General features: G+C 48.1%; 33 non-coding genes across 33 annotated transcripts; all 33 read right to left on the reverse strand.

Annotated features, from left to right (window-relative positions):
- Positions 1–2,034: 2,034 nt before the first annotated feature.
- On the reverse strand, positions 2,035–2,106 carry Trnat-agu. Its single transcript has one exon. It is a non-coding gene; the product is annotated as a tRNA-Thr (tRNA).
- Positions 2,107–2,427: 321 nt separating this feature from the next.
- Trnak-cuu lies at positions 2,428–2,500 on the reverse strand. Its single transcript has one exon. It is a non-coding gene; the product is annotated as a tRNA-Lys (tRNA).
- Positions 2,501–2,938: 438 nt separating this feature from the next.
- Trnar-ucg lies at positions 2,939–3,011 on the reverse strand. The gene has a single exon. It is a non-coding gene; the product is annotated as a tRNA-Arg (tRNA).
- A 545-nt stretch (positions 3,012–3,556) lies between these two features.
- Positions 3,557–3,628, reverse strand: Trnat-agu. Its single transcript has one exon. It is a non-coding gene; the product is annotated as a tRNA-Thr (tRNA).
- A 321-nt stretch (positions 3,629–3,949) lies between these two features.
- On the reverse strand, positions 3,950–4,022 carry Trnak-uuu. The gene has a single exon. It is a non-coding gene; the product is annotated as a tRNA-Lys (tRNA).
- A 438-nt stretch (positions 4,023–4,460) lies between these two features.
- On the reverse strand, positions 4,461–4,533 carry Trnar-ucg. Its single transcript has one exon. It is a non-coding gene; the product is annotated as a tRNA-Arg (tRNA).
- Positions 4,534–5,075: 542 nt separating this feature from the next.
- On the reverse strand, positions 5,076–5,147 carry Trnat-agu. Its single transcript has one exon. It is a non-coding gene; the product is annotated as a tRNA-Thr (tRNA).
- Positions 5,148–5,468: 321 nt separating this feature from the next.
- Positions 5,469–5,541, reverse strand: Trnak-cuu. The gene has a single exon. It is a non-coding gene; the product is annotated as a tRNA-Lys (tRNA).
- A 438-nt stretch (positions 5,542–5,979) lies between these two features.
- Trnar-ucg lies at positions 5,980–6,052 on the reverse strand. Its single transcript has one exon. It is a non-coding gene; the product is annotated as a tRNA-Arg (tRNA).
- Positions 6,053–6,597: 545 nt separating this feature from the next.
- Positions 6,598–6,669, reverse strand: Trnat-agu. Its single transcript has one exon. It is a non-coding gene; the product is annotated as a tRNA-Thr (tRNA).
- A 321-nt stretch (positions 6,670–6,990) lies between these two features.
- Trnak-cuu lies at positions 6,991–7,063 on the reverse strand. Its single transcript has one exon. It is a non-coding gene; the product is annotated as a tRNA-Lys (tRNA).
- A 438-nt stretch (positions 7,064–7,501) lies between these two features.
- Positions 7,502–7,574, reverse strand: Trnar-ucg. Its single transcript has one exon. It is a non-coding gene; the product is annotated as a tRNA-Arg (tRNA).
- Positions 7,575–8,119: 545 nt separating this feature from the next.
- On the reverse strand, positions 8,120–8,191 carry Trnat-agu. The gene has a single exon. It is a non-coding gene; the product is annotated as a tRNA-Thr (tRNA).
- A 321-nt stretch (positions 8,192–8,512) lies between these two features.
- Trnak-uuu lies at positions 8,513–8,585 on the reverse strand. Its single transcript has one exon. It is a non-coding gene; the product is annotated as a tRNA-Lys (tRNA).
- Positions 8,586–9,023: 438 nt separating this feature from the next.
- Trnar-ucg lies at positions 9,024–9,096 on the reverse strand. Its single transcript has one exon. It is a non-coding gene; the product is annotated as a tRNA-Arg (tRNA).
- Positions 9,097–9,638: 542 nt separating this feature from the next.
- Trnat-agu lies at positions 9,639–9,710 on the reverse strand. The gene has a single exon. It is a non-coding gene; the product is annotated as a tRNA-Thr (tRNA).
- Positions 9,711–10,031: 321 nt separating this feature from the next.
- Trnak-cuu lies at positions 10,032–10,104 on the reverse strand. The gene has a single exon. It is a non-coding gene; the product is annotated as a tRNA-Lys (tRNA).
- Positions 10,105–10,542: 438 nt separating this feature from the next.
- Positions 10,543–10,615, reverse strand: Trnar-ucg. The gene has a single exon. It is a non-coding gene; the product is annotated as a tRNA-Arg (tRNA).
- Positions 10,616–11,157: 542 nt separating this feature from the next.
- Positions 11,158–11,229, reverse strand: Trnat-agu. The gene has a single exon. It is a non-coding gene; the product is annotated as a tRNA-Thr (tRNA).
- A 321-nt stretch (positions 11,230–11,550) lies between these two features.
- On the reverse strand, positions 11,551–11,623 carry Trnak-cuu. The gene has a single exon. It is a non-coding gene; the product is annotated as a tRNA-Lys (tRNA).
- Positions 11,624–12,061: 438 nt separating this feature from the next.
- Trnar-ucg lies at positions 12,062–12,134 on the reverse strand. Its single transcript has one exon. It is a non-coding gene; the product is annotated as a tRNA-Arg (tRNA).
- A 542-nt stretch (positions 12,135–12,676) lies between these two features.
- Positions 12,677–12,748, reverse strand: Trnat-agu. Its single transcript has one exon. It is a non-coding gene; the product is annotated as a tRNA-Thr (tRNA).
- A 321-nt stretch (positions 12,749–13,069) lies between these two features.
- On the reverse strand, positions 13,070–13,142 carry Trnak-cuu. The gene has a single exon. It is a non-coding gene; the product is annotated as a tRNA-Lys (tRNA).
- A 438-nt stretch (positions 13,143–13,580) lies between these two features.
- Trnar-ucg lies at positions 13,581–13,653 on the reverse strand. The gene has a single exon. It is a non-coding gene; the product is annotated as a tRNA-Arg (tRNA).
- A 545-nt stretch (positions 13,654–14,198) lies between these two features.
- On the reverse strand, positions 14,199–14,270 carry Trnat-agu. The gene has a single exon. It is a non-coding gene; the product is annotated as a tRNA-Thr (tRNA).
- Positions 14,271–14,591: 321 nt separating this feature from the next.
- On the reverse strand, positions 14,592–14,664 carry Trnak-cuu. Its single transcript has one exon. It is a non-coding gene; the product is annotated as a tRNA-Lys (tRNA).
- Positions 14,665–15,102: 438 nt separating this feature from the next.
- Trnar-ucg lies at positions 15,103–15,175 on the reverse strand. Its single transcript has one exon. It is a non-coding gene; the product is annotated as a tRNA-Arg (tRNA).
- Positions 15,176–15,720: 545 nt separating this feature from the next.
- On the reverse strand, positions 15,721–15,792 carry Trnat-agu. Its single transcript has one exon. It is a non-coding gene; the product is annotated as a tRNA-Thr (tRNA).
- Positions 15,793–16,113: 321 nt separating this feature from the next.
- On the reverse strand, positions 16,114–16,186 carry Trnak-cuu. The gene has a single exon. It is a non-coding gene; the product is annotated as a tRNA-Lys (tRNA).
- Positions 16,187–16,624: 438 nt separating this feature from the next.
- Trnar-ucg lies at positions 16,625–16,697 on the reverse strand. Its single transcript has one exon. It is a non-coding gene; the product is annotated as a tRNA-Arg (tRNA).
- Positions 16,698–17,239: 542 nt separating this feature from the next.
- On the reverse strand, positions 17,240–17,311 carry Trnat-agu. The gene has a single exon. It is a non-coding gene; the product is annotated as a tRNA-Thr (tRNA).
- A 321-nt stretch (positions 17,312–17,632) lies between these two features.
- Trnak-cuu lies at positions 17,633–17,705 on the reverse strand. The gene has a single exon. It is a non-coding gene; the product is annotated as a tRNA-Lys (tRNA).
- A 438-nt stretch (positions 17,706–18,143) lies between these two features.
- On the reverse strand, positions 18,144–18,216 carry Trnar-ucg. The gene has a single exon. It is a non-coding gene; the product is annotated as a tRNA-Arg (tRNA).
- Positions 18,217–18,511: the final 295 nt, after the last annotated feature.

The following is an 18,511-nucleotide window of genomic DNA, read 5'->3' on the forward strand; positions in this document are numbered from 1 at the left end:
GGTAGACTCTGTCGAGGCGTTTGCTTTCTCATTAACATCGTCGTCTTTGGAGACTGAAGGTACGGCTGTCACCGCTTCGGAAGTATCCATACTGTCGACGTCGGCAGTGGATTCTGTATCGTCTGCCCAACTAGTTGGCGGTGGCTGTGTTGAGGGCGGTACCGACTCGTGAGCAGGATAGAGTTTGACCATGCGAACATCACAGTCGTCTCGGAGTTGAGCTGACTGTTCGGGGTTCAGAGGTAGAGCATCTGAGACATTGTCAATGATTGATGGTAAACTGGCTGAAGGATGATCATGGTTTGTGCTATCAGATGCTTTGTCACTGAGTTGTTCACCTATCTGTTTAGCCTTTTCGCGCAGAACCGGTGCCATCTGTTCTGCACCCTGGCGGGCAACTCTCCGTTTTTTAGTTTTTCTGGGAGACGTACGATTTTGTGGGCCTTGATCGGAACCTGCTGGAGATTCCCCCCGTGGAGTAGCAGCGGCCGATGGGGGCGCAGCCGTTTGCATGTCGGATGCCTGTTCTTCTGGGACTACGACGGACGGCGATATTTCTATGGGTTTAGGTGGGGTCTCTTCCGGCGTTGCAACAGTCTCCATTCGCGTCACTGTCGCAGGCACTACAGTATTTTCACTGACTTCGGTGACCGTGGATATAGCCGGAAGCCCACGCGCTGCGGCGACATACGTCACAGGCAGTGATGTCATCGCGGGGGGCCTGGCAGCCTCGCCGGCAGGCAGCTGCGCCACTCGCCTCTGCATGCATTCGGCACGCACGTGACCCGTCGAGTTGCATGCGGCACACGTTCGAGGCTGATCATCGTACATGACTATCGCACGATACCCGCATACGTTTACATAAGACGGGATGTGCTTCTGCAGCTCGATTTTCAATTGCCGCACCCCATTAAGAACCGGGAACTTATGTGCGCTAGACCAACGTTCCGCAATATTGCTTATGATTTTACCGTATGGACAGAGCACTACGTTGATCTGTTCACTGGTTATTTCAAATGGAAGTTCAAAAATTCTAACAGTCCGTATTCCTAGGCCGGCATGCGAAACAGCAACTTCTCCCACATTTCCATCACTATGTTTAAACTTTAGGATACCACCACAAGATTCAACGATTTTCTCACACATCTCTGATCGAGCTAATTTAACGAAAACGGTGCTACTGACAATCGAAAGATGTATCCCGATTATGTCCTCAAGTCCTATCTTTACTTCATCTTCTAACCATTGCTCAACTTCAAAAGATTTAGGTCGGACAAAATTTCTGTCAAAAGTAAACTTCAGTGTGTCTTTCCTACTCGGTTGAGACATCACGAAATCGAGTTCATTTGCAGATCACACCAAAACACTGGTAGACACTGAAGCAAGCGCAGCGACTCACCACACGTAAACAGCGACGGCGCGGCGCGCAGCACAGCACGTCCGACCTCGACCGCGTCCGCCGGCTGACTGCCCATTTGGTCACACGGTCACTGGCGCAATATGCTTCCCCACACACACCTCATTGTCGCCATTTGTACGCTTGCCGGAATGAATTTCCCATCTTTGACGCAATTCTCCATCTCCAATTTCAGTACTAAAAAGGCGACGCTACTTCTTGCTGTGTCCCATCGCAAGTTACATTCAAGCCCTTGTGACGCTGATCAAACAAGAGGTTGCAAATCAGCTTCAATTGCTTACTGCCATCTCAGTCGCTTGCAGAAGGTGCCTCACCCTATGTCATACAATGGCGAGTTGCCTCTATTACCAAAGCGGCGGCGGCGCCGACGACGACGACGACAACCGCGAGGGTCTCTACCAGGGGTAGAAAATACATCACAAGAACTAAGTATTCCACGTCGGCATTCTCCGGAGACTGCCAAAAGCAGCAGTTTCTGGTGCCTACTTTAACAGCACCATCCGCACTATTCATTTGCGAGAGCATTTCTTAAATACCGAACCCATTCATAATTTTTTATATCCTTGACCGCTTTTTTCGAAAGATCTACGTTAGAAGGGGCTGTTACAAAATTCTTTTGCCTCCTGTGAGGATCGAACTCACGACCTCTGGTTTACTAGACCAGCGCTCTGCCACTGAGCTAAGGAGGCGCCGCCTAGTGCACATTTCGGGTACTTCAATCTTATGGACCAGTCAATCGGAGCCCTTCAGCTGGAAACGCACCGCATTAGCGACCATTATTTGTATTTAGTTAGCACAGCTGCTGCTTTCCTACACATCTCACACGATATCGATGTACGCCTAAAATTCCAAAACAACACTTTTATTTCATTTCAGAGCTACTTTCAGCTTCAAAAACCATTCCTCTGATATTCATACGAAGCTAGGCATCGTCGTAACCCGTTACGTTCATTACGCAAGGCTCACGAGAGGGGCGCAGGTTGCATCCGCGTAGACACAAAATTTTGCGCCGCCCAGCGTGGGGCTCGAACCCACGACCCTGAGATTAAGAGTCTCATGCTCTACCGACTGAGCTAGCCGGGCTCCACACAACGCGTCACGAGCCATACAGTATTTATGCGACCTGCGACCATCTATGGAAGATCCTTTTGACTACAGCTTATTTCCTGCTGCCACAAATGAGCTACAATTCCTATTCAATGAAATAAATTTTCCGAAAGGCATCAAATCTACTTGAAATGATACGTGGCTATCAGCACCATTATTCAACACACATGCTCGACTGTGCGCAGACGCCTGTGGCGCAGCTCTTGGGTCCTGAGTCAGACGCAGTAGTTCCAAAAATCTCTCCTGATCGGCACTGTGCCGAAAATTTCGCTACACAACCCCTTTGTCTTGCTTGAGCTTCAGGTAGACGCCGGTTTGCAGCCAGGAAGCGGACAGCAGCAACTTTCAACTAGATTTGTAGTACTCAAACAACTCAGTAAAACAGCATGCATCTTTTGCAGAACTGGAAAAACTCGACCGTGACAGGATTCGAACCTGCAATCTTCGGATCCGAAGTCGGACGCCTTATCCATTAGGCCACACGGTCACTGGCGCAATATGCTTCCCCACACACACCTCATTGTCGCCATTTGTACGCTTGCCGGAATGAATTTCCCATCTTTGACGCAATTCTCCATCTCCAATTTCAGTACTAAAAAGGCGACGCTACTTCTTGCTGTGTCCCATCGCAAGTTACATTCAAGCCCTTGTGACGCTGATCAAACAAGAGGTTGCAAATCAGCTTCAATTGCTTACTGCCATCTCAGTCGCTTGCAGAAGGTGCCTCACCCTATGTCATACAATGGCGAGTTGCCTCTATTACCAAAGCGGCGGCGGCGCCGACGACGACGACGACAACCGCGAGGGTCTCTACCAGGGGTAGAAAATACATCACAAGAACTAAGTATTCCACGTCGGCATTCTCCGGAGACTGCCAAAAGCAGCAGTTTCTGGTGCCTACTTTAATAGCACCATTCGCACTATTCATTTGCGAGAGCATTTCTTAAATACCGAACCCATTCATAATTTTTTATATCCTTGACCGCTTTTTTCGAAAGATCTACGTTAGAAGGGGCTGTTACAAAATTCTTTTGCCTCCTGTGAGGATCGAACTCACGACCTCTGGTTTACTAGACCAGCGCTCTGCCACTGAGCTAAGGAGGCGCCGCCTACTGCACATTTCGGGTACTTCAATCTTATGGACCAGTCAATCGGAGCCCTTCAGCTGGAAACGCACCGCATTAGCGACCATTATTTGTATTTAGTTAGCACAGCTGCTGCTTTCCTACACATCTCACACGATATCGATGTACGCCTAAAATTCCAAAACAACACTTTTATTTCATTTCAGAGCTACTTTCAGCTTCAAAAACCATTCCTCTGATATTCATACGAAGCTAGGCATCGTCGTAACCCGTTACGTTCATTACGCAAGGCTCACGAGAGGGGCGCAGGTTGCATCCGCGTAGACACAAAATTTTGCGCCGCCCAGCGTGGGGCTCGAACCCACGACCCTGAGATTAAAAGTCTCATGCTCTACCGACTGAGCTAGCCGGGCTCCACACAACGCGTCACGAGCCATACAGTATTTATGCGACCTGCGACCATCTATGGAAGATCCTTTTGACTACAGCTTATTTCCTGCTGCCACAAATGAGCTACAATTCCTATTCAATGAAATAAATTTTCCGAAAGGCATCAAATCTACTTGAAATGATACGTGGCTATCAGCACCATTATTCAACACACATGCTCGACTGTGCGCAGACGCCTGTGGCGCAGCTCTTGGGTCCTGAGTCAGACGCAGTAGTTCCAAAAATCTCTCCTGATCGGCACTGTGCCGAAAATTTCGCTACACAACCCCTTTGTCTTGCTTGAGCTTCAGGTAGACGCCGGTTTGCAGCCAGGAAGCGGACAGCAGCAACTTTCAACTAGATTTGTAGTACTCAAACAACTCAGTAAAACAGCATGCATCTTTTGCAGAACTGGAAAAACTCGACCGTGACAGGATTCGAACCTGCAATCTTCGGATCCGAAGTCGGACGCCTTATCCATTAGGCCACACGGTCACTGGCGCAATATGCTTCCCCACACACACCTCATTGTCGCCATTTGTACGCTTGCCGGAATGAATTTCCCATCTTTGACGCAATTCTCCATCTCCAATTTCAGTACTAAAAAGGCGACGCTACTTCTTGCTGTGTCCCATCGCAAGTTACATTCAAGCCCTTGTGACGCTGATCAAACAAGAGGTTGCAAATCAGCTTCAATTGCTTACTGCCATCTCAGTCGCTTGCAGAAGGTGCCTCACCCTATGTCATACAATGGCGAGTTGCCTCTATTACCAAAGCGGCGGCGGCGCCGACGACGACGACAACCGCGAGGGTCTCTACCAGGGGTAGAAAATACATCACAAGAACTAAGTATTCCACGTCGGCATTCTCCGGAGACTGCCAAAAGCAGCAGTATCTGGTGCCTACTTTAATAGCACCATTCGCACTATTCATTTGCGAGAGCATTTCTTAAATACCGAACCCATTCATAATTTTTTATATCCTTGACCGCTTTTTTCGAAAGATCTACGTTAGAAGGGGCTGTTACAAAATTCTTTTGCCTCCTGTGAGGATCGAACTCACGACCTCTGGTTTACTAGACCAGCGCTCTGCCACTGAGCTAAGGAGGCGCCGCCTACTGCACATTTCGGGTACTTCAATCTTATGGACCAGTCAATCGGAGCCCTTCAGCTGGAAACGCACCGCATTAGCGACCATTATTTGTATTTAGTTAGCACAGCTGCTGCTTTCCTACACATCTCACACGATATCGATGTACGCCTAAAATTCCAAAACAACACTTTTATTTCATTTCAGAGCTACTTTCAGCTTCAAAAACCATTCCTCTGATATTCATACGAAGCTAGGCATCGTCGTAACCCGTTACGTTCATTACGCAAGGCTCACGAGAGGGGCGCAGGTTGCATCCGCGTAGACACAAAATTTTGCGCCGCCCAGCGTGGGGCTCGAACCCACGACCCTGAGATTAAGAGTCTCATGCTCTACCGACTGAGCTAGCCGGGCTCCACACAACGCGTCACGAGCCATACAGTATTTATGCGACCTGCGACCATCTATGGAAGATCCTTTTGACTACAGCTTATTTCCTGCTGCCACAAATGAGCTACAATTCCTATTCAATGAAATAAATTTTCCGAAAGGCATCAAATCTACTTGAAATGATACGTGGCTATCAGCACCATTATTCAACACACATGCTCGACTGTGCGCAGACGCCTGTGGCGCAGCTCTTGGGTCCTGAGTCAGACGCAGTAGTTCCAAAAATCTCTCCTGATCGGCACTGTGCCGAAAATTTCGCTACACAACCCCTTTGTCTTGCTTGAGCTTCAGGTAGACGCCGGTTTGCAGCCAGGAAGCGGACAGCAGCAACTTTCAACTAGATTTGTAGTACTCAAACAACTCAGTAAAACAGCATGCATCTTTTGCAGAACTGGAAAAACTCGACCGTGACAGGATTCGAACCTGCAATCTTCGGATCCGAAGTCCGACGCCTTATTCATTAGGCCACACGGTCACTGGCGCAATATGCTTCCCCACACACACCTCATTGTCGCCATTTGTACGCTTGCCGGAATGAATTTCCCATCTTTGACGCAATTCTCCATCTCCAATTTCAGTACTAAAAAGGCGACGCTACTTCTTGCTGTGTCCCATCGCAAGTTACATTCAAGCCCTTGTGACGCTGATCAAACAAGAGGTTGCAAATCAGCTTCAATTGCTTACTGCCATCTCAGTCGCTTGCAGAAGGTGCCTCACCCTATGTCATACAATGGCGAGTTGCCTCTATTACCAAAGCGGCGGCGGCGCCGACGACGACGACGACAACCGCGAGGGTCTCTACCAGGGGTAGAAAATACATCACAAGAACTAAGTATTCCACGTCGGCATTCTCCGGAGACTGCCAAAAGCAGCAGTTTCTGGTGCCTACTTTAACAGCACCATCCGCACTATTCATTTGCGAGAGCATTTCTTAAATACCGAACCCATTCATAATTTTTTATATCCTTGACCGCTTTTTTCGAAAGATCTACGTTAGAAGGGGCTGTTACAAAATTCTTTTGCCTCCTGTGAGGATCGAACTCACGACCTCTGGTTTACTAGACCAGCGCTCTGCCACTGAGCTAAGGAGGCGCCGCCTAGTGCACATTTCGGGTACTTCAATCTTATGGACCAGTCAATCGGAGCCCTTCAGCTGGAAACGCACCGCATTAGCGACCATTATTTGTATTTAGTTAGCACAGCTGCTGCTTTCCTACACATCTCACACGATATCGATGTACGCCTAAAATTCCAAAACAACACTTTTATTTCATTTCAGAGCTACTTTCAGCTTCAAAAACCATTCCTCTGATATTCATACGAAGCTAGGCATCGTCGTAACCCGTTACGTTCATTACGCAAGGCTCACGAGAGGGGCGCAGGTTGCATCCGCGTAGACACAAAATTTTGCGCCGCCCAGCGTGGGGCTCGAACCCACGACCCTGAGATTAAGAGTCTCATGCTCTACCGACTGAGCTAGCCGGGCTCCACACAACGCGTCACGAGCCATACAGTATTTATGCGACCTGCGACCATCTATGGAAGATCCTTTTGACTACAGCTTATTTCCTGCTGCCACAAATGAGCTACAATTCCTATTCAATGAAATAAATTTTCCGAAAGGCATCAAATCTACTTGAAATGATACGTGGCTATCAGCACCATTATTCAACACACATGCTCGACTGTGCGCAGACGCCTGTGGCGCAGCTCTTGGGTCCTGAGTCAGACGCAGTAGTTCCAAAAATCTCTCCTGATCGGCACTGTGCCGAAAATTTCGCTACACAACCCCTTTGTCTTGCTTGAGCTTCAGGTAGACGCCGGTTTGCAGCCAGGAAGCGGACAGCAGCAACTTTCAACTAGATTTGTAGTACTCAAACAACTCAGTAAAACAGCATGCATCTTTTGCAGAACTGGAAAAACTCGACCGTGACAGGATTCGAACCTGCAATCTTCGGATCCGAAGTCGGACGCCTTATCCATTAGGCCACACGGTCACTGGCGCAATATGCTTCCCCACACACACCTCATTGTCGCCATTTGTACGCTTGCCGGAATGAATTTCCCATCTTTGACGCAATTCTCCATCTCCAATTTCAGTACTAAAAAGGCGACGCTACTTCTTGCTGTGTCCCATCGCAAGTTACATTCAAGCCCTTGTGACGCTGATCAAACAAGAGGTTGCAAATCAGCTTCAATTGCTTACTGCCATCTCAGTCGCTTGCAGAAGGTGCCTCACCCTATGTCATACAATGGCGAGTTGCCTCTATTACCAAAGCGGCGGCGGCGCCGACGACGACGACGACAACCGCGAGGGTCTCTACCAGGGGTAGAAAATACATCACAAGAACTAAGTATTCCACGTCGGCATTCTCCGGAGACTGCCAAAAGCAGCAGTTTCTGGTGCCTACTTTAATAGCACCATTCGCACTATTCATTTGCGAGAGCATTTCTTAAATACCGAACCCATTCATAATTTTTTATATCCTTGACCGCTTTTTTCGAAAGATCTACGTTAGAAGGGGCTGTTACAAAATTCTTTTGCCTCCTGTGAGGATCGAACTCACGACCTCTGGTTTACTAGACCAGCGCTCTGCCACTGAGCTAAGGAGGCGCCGCCTACTGCACATTTCGGGTACTTCAATCTTATGGACCAGTCAATCGGAGCCCTTCAGCTGGAAACGCACCGCATTAGCGACCATTATTTGTATTTAGTTAGCACAGCTGCTGCTTTCCTACACATCTCACACGATATCGATGTACGCCTAAAATTCCAAAACAACACTTTTATTTCATTTCAGAGCTACTTTCAGCTTCAAAAACCATTCCTCTGATATTCATACGAAGCTAGGCATCGTCGTAACCCGTTACGTTCATTACGCAAGGCTCACGAGAGGGGCGCAGGTTGCATCCGCGTAGACACAAAATTTTGCGCCGCCCAGCGTGGGGCTCGAACCCACGACCCTGAGATTAAAAGTCTCATGCTCTACCGACTGAGCTAGCCGGGCTCCACACAACGCGTCACGAGCCATACAGTATTTATGCGACCTGCGACCATCTATGGAAGATCCTTTTGACTACAGCTTATTTCCTGCTGCCACAAATGAGCTACAATTCCTATTCAATGAAATAAATTTTCCGAAAGGCATCAAATCTACTTGAAATGATACGTGGCTATCAGCACCATTATTCAACACACATGCTCGACTGTGCGCAGACGCCTGTGGCGCAGCTCTTGGGTCCTGAGTCAGACGCAGTAGTTCCAAAAATCTCTCCTGATCGGCACTGTGCCGAAAATTTCGCTACACAACCCCTTTGTCTTGCTTGAGCTTCAGGTAGACGCCGGTTTGCAGCCAGGAAGCGGACAGCAGCAACTTTCAACTAGATTTGTAGTACTCAAACAACTCAGTAAAACAGCATGCATCTTTTGCAGAACTGGAAAAACTCGACCGTGACAGGATTCGAACCTGCAATCTTCGGATCCGAAGTCGGACGCCTTATCCATTAGGCCACACGGTCACTGGCGCAATATGCTTCCCCACACACACCTCATTGTCGCCATTTGTACGCTTGCCGGAATGAATTTCCCATCTTTGACGCAATTCTCCATCTCCAATTTCAGTACTAAAAAGGCGACGCTACTTCTTGCTGTGTCCCATCGCAAGTTACATTCAAGCCCTTGTGACGCTGATCAAACAAGAGGTTGCAAATCAGCTTCAATTGCTTACTGCCATCTCAGTCGCTTGCAGAAGGTGCCTCACCCTATGTCATACAATGGCGAGTTGCCTCTATTACCAAAGCGGCGGCGGCGCCGACGACGACGACAACCGCGAGGGTCTCTACCAGGGGTAGAAAATACATCACAAGAACTAAGTATTCCACGTCGGCATTCTCCGGAGACTGCCAAAAGCAGCAGTATCTGGTGCCTACTTTAATAGCACCATTCGCACTATTCATTTGCGAGAGCATTTCTTAAATACCGAACCCATTCATAATTTTTTATATCCTTGACCGCTTTTTTCGAAAGATCTACGTTAGAAGGGGCTGTTACAAAATTCTTTTGCCTCCTGTGAGGATCGAACTCACGACCTCTGGTTTACTAGACCAGCGCTCTGCCACTGAGCTAAGGAGGCGCCGCCTACTGCACATTTCGGGTACTTCAATCTTATGGACCAGTCAATCGGAGCCCTTCAGCTGGAAACGCACCGCATTAGCGACCATTATTTGTATTTAGTTAGCACAGCTGCTGCTTTCCTACACATCTCACACGATATCGATGTACGCCTAAAATTCCAAAACAACACTTTTATTTCATTTCAGAGCTACTTTCAGCTTCAAAAACCATTCCTCTGATATTCATACGAAGCTAGGCATCGTCGTAACCCGTTACGTTCATTACGCAAGGCTCACGAGAGGGGCGCAGGTTGCATCCGCGTAGACACAAAATTTTGCGCCGCCCAGCGTGGGGCTCGAACCCACGACCCTGAGATTAAGAGTCTCATGCTCTACCGACTGAGCTAGCCGGGCTCCACACAACGCGTCACGAGCCATACAGTATTTATGCGACCTGCGACCATCTATGGAAGATCCTTTTGACTACAGCTTATTTCCTGCTGCCACAAATGAGCTACAATTCCTATTCAATGAAATAAATTTTCCGAAAGGCATCAAATCTACTTGAAATGATACGTGGCTATCAGCACCATTATTCAACACACATGCTCGACTGTGCGCAGACGCCTGTGGCGCAGCTCTTGGGTCCTGAGTCAGACGCAGTAGTTCCAAAAATCTCTCCTGATCGGCACTGTGCCGAAAATTTCGCTACACAACCCCTTTGTCTTGCTTGAGCTTCAGGTAGACGCCGGTTTGCAGCCAGGAAGCGGACAGCAGCAACTTTCAACTAGATTTGTAGTACTCAAACAACTCAGTAAAACAGCATGCATCTTTTGCAGAACTGGAAAAACTCGACCGTGACAGGATTCGAACCTGCAATCTTCGGATCCGAAGTCCGACGCCTTATTCATTAGGCCACACGGTCACTGGCGCAATATGCTTCCCCACACACACCTCATTGTCGCCATTTGTACGCTTGCCGGAATGAATTTCCCATCTTTGACGCAATTCTCCATCTCCAATTTCAGTACTAAAAAGGCGACGCTACTTCTTGCTGTGTCCCATCGCAAGTTACATTCAAGCCCTTGTGACGCTGATCAAACAAGAGGTTGCAAATCAGCTTCAATTGCTTACTGCCATCTCAGTCGCTTGCAGAAGGTGCCTCACCCTATGTCATACAATGGCGAGTTGCCTCTATTACCAAAGCGGCGGCGGCGCCGACGACGACGACAACCGCGAGGGTCTCTACCAGGGGTAGAAAATACATCACAAGAACTAAGTATTCCACGTCGGCATTCTCCGGAGACTGCCAAAAGCAGCAGTTTCTGGTGCCTACTTTAATAGCACCATTCGCACTATTCATTTGCGAGAGCATTTCTTAAATACCGAACCCATTCATAATTTTTTATATACTTGACCGCTTTTTTCGAAAGATCTACGTTAGAAGGGGCTGTTACAAAATTCTTTCGCCTCCTGTGACGATCGAACTCACGACCTCTGGTTTACTAGACCAGCGCTCTGCCACTGAGCTAAGGAGGCGCCGCCTAGTGCACATTTCGGGTACTTCAATCTTATGGACCAGTCAATCGGAGCCCTTCAGCTGGAAACGCACCGCATTAGCGACCATTATTTGTATTTAGTTAGCACAGCTGCTGCTTTCCTACACATCTCACACGATATCGATGTACGCCTAAAATTCCAAAACAACACTTTTATTTCATTTCAGAGCTACTTTCAGCTTCAAAAACCATTCCTCTGATATTCATACGAAGCTAGGCATCGTCGTAACCCGTTACGTTCATTACGCAAGGCTCACGAGAGGGGCGCAGGTTGCATCCGCGTAGACACAAAATTTTGCGCCGCCCAGCGTGGGGCTCGAACCCACGACCCTGAGATTAAGAGTCTCATGCTCTACCGACTGAGCTAGCCGGGCTCCACACAACGCGTCACGAGCCATACAGTATTTATGCGACCTGCGACCATCTATGGAAGATCCTTTTGACTACAGCTTATTTCCTGCTGCCACAAATGAGCTACAATTCCTATTCAATGAAATAAATTTTCCGAAAGGCATCAAATCTACTTGAAATGATACGTGGCTATCAGCACCATTATTCAACACACATGCTCGACTGTGCGCAGACGCCTGTGGCGCAGCTCTTGGGTCCTGAGTCAGACGCAGTAGTTCCAAAAATCTCTCCTGATCGGCACTGTGCCGAAAATTTCGCTACACAACCCCTTTGTCTTGCTTGAGCTTCAGGTAGACGCCGGTTTGCAGCCAGGAAGCGGACAGCAGCAACTTTCAACTAGATTTGTAGTACTCAAACAACTCAGTAAAACAGCATGCATCTTTTGCAGAACTGGAAAAACTCGACCGTGACAGGATTCGAACCTGCAATCTTCGGATCCGAAGTCGGACGCCTTATCCATTAGGCCACACGGTCACTGGCGCAATATGCTTCCCCACACACACCTCATTGTCGCCATTTGTACGCTTGCCGGAATGAATTTCCCATCTTTGACGCAATTCTCCATCTCCAATTTCAGTACTAAAAAGGCGACGCTACTTCTTGCTGTGTCCCATCGCAAGTTACATTCAAGCCCTTGTGACGCTGATCAAACAAGAGGTTGCAAATCAGCTTCAATTGCTTACTGCCATCTCAGTCGCTTGCAGAAGGTGCCTCACCCTATGTCATACAATGGCGAGTTGCCTCTATTACCAAAGCGGCGGCGGCGCCGACGACGACGACAACCGCGAGGGTCTCTACCAGGGGTAGAAAATACATCACAAGAACTAAGTATTCCACGTCGGCATTCTCCGGAGACTGCCAAAAGCAGCAGTATCTGGTGCCTACTTTAATAGCACCATTCGCACTATTCATTTGCGAGAGCATTTCTTAAATACCGAACCCATTCATAATTTTTTATATCCTTGACCGCTTTTTTCGAAAGATCTACGTTAGAAGGGGCTGTTACAAAATTCTTTTGCCTCCTGTGAGGATCGAACTCACGACCTCTGGTTTACTAGACCAGCGCTCTGCCACTGAGCTAAGGAGGCGCCGCCTACTGCACATTTCGGGTACTTCAATCTTATGGACCAGTCAATCGGAGCCCTTCAGCTGGAAACGCACCGCATTAGCGACCATTATTTGTATTTAGTTAGCACAGCTGCTGCTTTCCTACACATCTCACACGATATCGATGTACGCCTAAAATTCCAAAACAACACTTTTATTTCATTTCAGAGCTACTTTCAGCTTCAAAAACCATTCCTCTGATATTCATACGAAGCTAGGCATCGTCGTAACCCGTTACGTTCATTACGCAAGGCTCACGAGAGGGGCGCAGGTTGCATCCGCGTAGACACAAAATTTTGCGCCGCCCAGCGTGGGGCTCGAACCCACGACCCTGAGATTAAGAGTCTCATGCTCTACCGACTGAGCTAGCCGGGCTCCACACAACGCGTCACGAGCCATACAGTATTTATGCGACCTGCGACCATCTATGGAAGATCCTTTTGACTACAGCTTATTTCCTGCTGCCACAAATGAGCTACAATTCCTATTCAATGAAATAAATTTTCCGAAAGGCATCAAATCTACTTGAAATGATACGTGGCTATCAGCACCATTATTCAACACACATGCTCGACTGTGCGCAGACGCCTGTGGCGCAGCTCTTGGGTCCTGAGTCAGACGCAGTAGTTCCAAAAATCTCTCCTGATCGGCACTGTGCCGAAAATTTCGCTACACAACCCCTTTGTCTTGCTTGAGCTTCAGGTAGACGCCGGTTTGCAGCCAGGAAGCGGACAGCAGCAACTTTCAACTAGATTTGTAGTACTCAAACAACTCAGTAAAACAGCATGCATCTTTTGCAGAACTGGAAAAACTCGACCGTGACAGGATTCGAACCTGCAATCTTCGGATCCGAAGTCGGACGCCTTATCCATTAGGCCACACGGTCACTGGCGCAATATGCTTCCCCACACACACCTCATTGTCGCCATTTGTACGCTTGCCGGAATGAATTTCCCATCTTTGACGCAATTCTCCATCTCCAATTTCAGTACTAAAAAGGCGACGCTACTTCTTGCTGTGTCCCATCGCAAGTTACATTCAAGCCCTTGTGACGCTGATCAAACAAGAGGTTGCAAATCAGCTTCAATTGCTTACTGCCATCTCAGTCGCTTGCAGAAGGTGCCTCACCCTATGTCATACAATGGCGAGTTGCCTCTATTACCAAAGCGGCGGCGGCGCCGACGACGACGACGACAACCGCGAGGGTCTCTACCAGGGGTAGAAAATACATCACAAGAACTAAGTATTCCACGTCGGCATTCTCCGGAGACTGCCAAAAGCAGCAGTTTCTGGTGCCTACTTTAATAGCACCATTCGCACTATTCATTTGCGAGAGCATTTCTTAAATACCGAACCCATTCATAATTTTTTATATCCTTGACCGCTTTTTTCGAAAGATCTACGTTAGAAGGGGCTGTTACAAAATTCTTTTGCCTCCTGTGAGGATCGAACTCACGACCTCTGGTTTACTAGACCAGCGCTCTGCCACTGAGCTAAGGAGGCGCCGCCTAGTGCACATTTCGGGTACTTCAATCTTATGGACCAGTCAATCGGAGCCCTTCAGCTGGAAACGCACCGCATTAGCGACCATTATTTGTATTTAGTTAGCACAGCTGCTGCTTTCCTACACATCTCACACGATATCGATGTACGCCTAAAATTCCAAAACAACACTTTTATTTCATTTCAGAGCTACTTTCAGCTTCAAAAACCATTCCTCTGATATTCATACGAAGCTAGGCATCGTCGTAACCCGTTACGTTCATTACGCAAGGCTCACGAGAGGGGCGCAGGTTGCATCCGCGTAGACACAAAATTTTGCGCTGCCCAGCGTGGGGCTCGAACCCACGACCCTGAGATTAAGAGTCTCATGCTCTACCGACTGAGCTAGCCGGGCTCCACACAACGCGTCACGAGCCATACAGTATTTATGCGACCTGCGACCATCTATGGAAGATCCTTTTGACTACAGCTTATTTCCTGCTGCCACAAATGAGCTACAATTCCTATTCAATGAAATAAATTTTCCGAAAGGCATCAAATCTACTTGAAATGATACGTGGCTATCAGCACCATTATTCAACACACATGCTCGACTGTGCGCAGACGCCTGTGGCGCAGCTCTTGGGTCCTGAGTCAGACGCAGTAGTTCCAAAAATCTCTCCTGATCGGCACTGTGCCGAAAATTTCGCTACACAACCCCTTTGTCTTGCTTGAGCTTCAGGTAGACGCCGGTTTGCAGCCAGGAAGCGGACAGCAGCAACTTTCAACTAGATTTGTAGTACTCAAACAACTCAGTAAAACAGCATGCATCTTTTGCAGAACTGGAAAAACTCGACCGTGACAGGATTCGAACCTGCAATCTTCGGATCCGAAGTCGGACGCCTTATCCATTAGGCCACACGGTCACTGGCGCAATATGCTTCCCCACACACACCTCATTGTCGCCATTTGTACGCTTGCCGGAATGAATTTCCCATCTTTGACGCAATTCTCCATCTCCAATTTCAGTACTAAAAAGGCGACGCTACTTCTTGCTGTGTCCCATCGCAAGTTACATTCAAGCCCTTGTGACGCTGATCAAACAAGAGGTTGCAAATCAGCTTCAATTGCTTACTGCCATCTCAGTCGCTTGCAGAAGGTGCCTCACCCTATGTCATACAATGGCGAGTTGCCTCTATTACCAAAGCGGCGGCGGCGCCGACGACGACGACGACAACCGCGAGGGTCTCTACCAGGGGTAGAAAATACATCACAAGAACTAAGTATTCCACGTCGGCATTCTCCGGAGACTGCCAAAAGCAGCAGTTTCTGGTGCCTACTTTAATAGCACCATTCGCACTATTCATTTGCGAGAGCATTTCTTAAATACCGAACCCATTCATAATTTTTTATATCCTTGACCGCTTTTTTCGAAAGATCTACGTTAGAAGGGGCTGTTACAAAATTCTTTTGCCTCCTGTGAGGATCGAACTCACGACCTCTGGTTTACTAGACCAGCGCTCTGCCACTGAGCTAAGGAGGCGCCGCCTAGTGCACATTTCGGGTACTTCAATCTTATGGACCAGTCAATCGGAGCCCTTCAGCTGGAAACGCACCGCATTAGCGACCATTATTTGTATTTAGTTAGCACAGCTGCTGCTTTCCTACACATCTCACACGATATCGATGTACGCCTAAAATTCCAAAACAACACTTTTATTTCATTTCAGAGCTACTTTCAGCTTCAAAAACCATTCCTCTGATATTCATACGAAGCTAGGCATCGTCGTAACCCGTTACGTTCATTACGCAAGGCTCACGAGAGGGGCGCAGGTTGCATCCGCGTAGACACAAAATTTTGCGCCGCCCAGCGTGGGGCTCGAACCCACGACCCTGAGATTAAGAGTCTCATGCTCTACCGACTGAGCTAGCCGGGCTCCACACAACGCGTCACGAGCCATACAGTATTTATGCGACCTGCGACCATCTATGGAAGATCCTTTTGACTACAGCTTATTTCCTGCTGCCACAAATGAGCTACAATTCCTATTCAATGAAATAAATTTTCCGAAAGGCATCAAATCTACTTGAAATGATACGTGGCTATCAGCACCATTATTCAACACACATGCTCGACTGTGCGCAGACGCCTGTGGCGCAGCTCTTGGGTCCTGAGTCAGACGCAGTAGTTCCAAAAATCTCTCCTGATCGGCACTGTGCCGAAAATTTCGCTACACAACCCCTTTGTCTTGCTTGAGCTTCAGGTAGACGCCGGTTTGCAGCCAGGAAGCGGACAGCAGCAACTTTCAACTAGATTTGTAGTACTCAAACAACTCAGTAAAACAGCATGCATCTTTTGCAGAACTGGAAAAACTCGACCGTGACAGGATTCGAACCTGCAATCTTCGGATCCGAAGTCCGACGCCTTATTCATTAGGCCACACGGTCACTGGCGCAATATGCTTCCCCACACACACCTCATTGTCGCCATTTGTACGCTTGCCGGAATGAATTTCCCATCTTTGACGCAATTCTCCATCTCCAATTTCAGTACTAAAAAGGCGACGCTACTTCTTGCTGTGTCCCATCGCAAGTTACATTCAAGCCCTTGTGACGCTGATCAAACAAGAGGTTGCAAATCAGCTTCAATTGCTTACTGCCATCTCAGTCGCTTGCAGAAGGTGCCTCACCCTATGTCATACAATGGCGAGTTGCCTCTATTACCAAAGCGGCGGCGGCGCCGACGACGACGACAACCGCGAGGGTCTCTACCAGGGGTAGAAAATACATCACAAGAACTAAGTATTCCACGTCGGCATTCTCCGGAGACTGCCAAAAGCAGCAGTTTCTGGTGCCTACTTTAATAGCACCATTCGCACTATTCATTTGCGAGAGCATTTCTTAAATACCGAACCCATTCATAATTTTTTATATACTTGACCGCTTTTTTCGAAAGATCTACGTTAGAAGGGGCTGTTACAAAATTCTTTCGCCTCCTGTGACGATCGAACTCACGACCTCTGGTTTACTAGACCAGCGCTCTGCCACTGAGCTAAGGAGGCGCCGCCTAGTGCACATTTCGGGTACTTCAATCTTATGGACCAGTCAATCGGAGCCCTTCAGCTGGAAACGCACCGCATTAGCGACCATTATTTGTATTTAGTTAGCACAGCTGCTGCTTTCCTACACATCTCACACGATATCGATGTACGCCTAAAATTCCAAAACAACACTTTTATTTCATTTCAGAGCTACTTTCAGCTTCAAAAACCATTCCTCTGATATTCATACGAAGCTAGGCATCGTCGTAACCCGTTACGTTCATTACGCAAGGCTCACGAGAGGGGCGCAGGTTGCATCCGCGTAGACACAAAATTTTGCGCCGCCCAGCGTGGGGCTCGAACCCACGACCCTGAGATTAAGAGTCTCATGCTCTACCGACTGAGCTAGCCGGGCTCCACACAACGCGTCACGAGCCATACAGTATTTATGCGACCTGCGACCATCTATGGAAGATCCTTTTGACTACAGCTTATTTCCTGCTGCCACAAATGAGCTACAATTCCTATTCAATGAAATAAATTTTCCGAAAGGCATCAAATCTACTTGAAATGATACGTGGCTATCAGCACCATTATTCAACACACATGCTCGACTGTGCGCAGACGCCTGTGGCGCAGCTCTTGGGTCCTGAGTCAGACGCAGTAGTTCCAAAAATCTCTCCTGATCGGCACTGTGCCGAAAATTTCGCTACACAACCCCTTTGTCTTGCTTGAGCTTCAGGTAGACGCCGGTTTGCAGCCAGGAAGCGGACAGCAGCAACTTTCAACTAGATTTGTAGTACTCAAACAACTCAGTAAAACAGCATGCATCTTTTGCAGAACTGGAAAAACTCGACCGTGACAGGATTCGAACCTGCAATCTTCGGATCCGAAGTCCGACGCCTTATTCATTAGGCCACACGGTCACTGGCGCAATATGCTTCCCCACACACACCTCATTGTCGCCATTTGTACGCTTGCCGGAATGAATTTCCCATCTTTGACGCAATTCTCCATCTCCAATTTCAGTACTAAAAAGGCGACGCTACTTCTTGCTGTGTCCCATCGCAAGTTACATTCAAGCCCTTGTGACGCTGATCAAACAAGAGGTTGCAAATCAGCTTCAATTGCTTACTGCCATCTCAGTCGCTTGCAGAAGGTGCCTCACCCTATGTCATACAATGGCGAGTTGCCTCTATTACCAAAGCGGCGGCGGCGCCG

Source organism: Schistocerca piceifrons, unplaced genomic scaffold, assembly GCF_021461385.2.
Source record: "Schistocerca piceifrons isolate TAMUIC-IGC-003096 unplaced genomic scaffold, iqSchPice1.1 HiC_scaffold_1772, whole genome shotgun sequence".
Taxonomy (NCBI): domain Eukaryota; kingdom Metazoa; phylum Arthropoda; class Insecta; order Orthoptera; family Acrididae; genus Schistocerca; species Schistocerca piceifrons.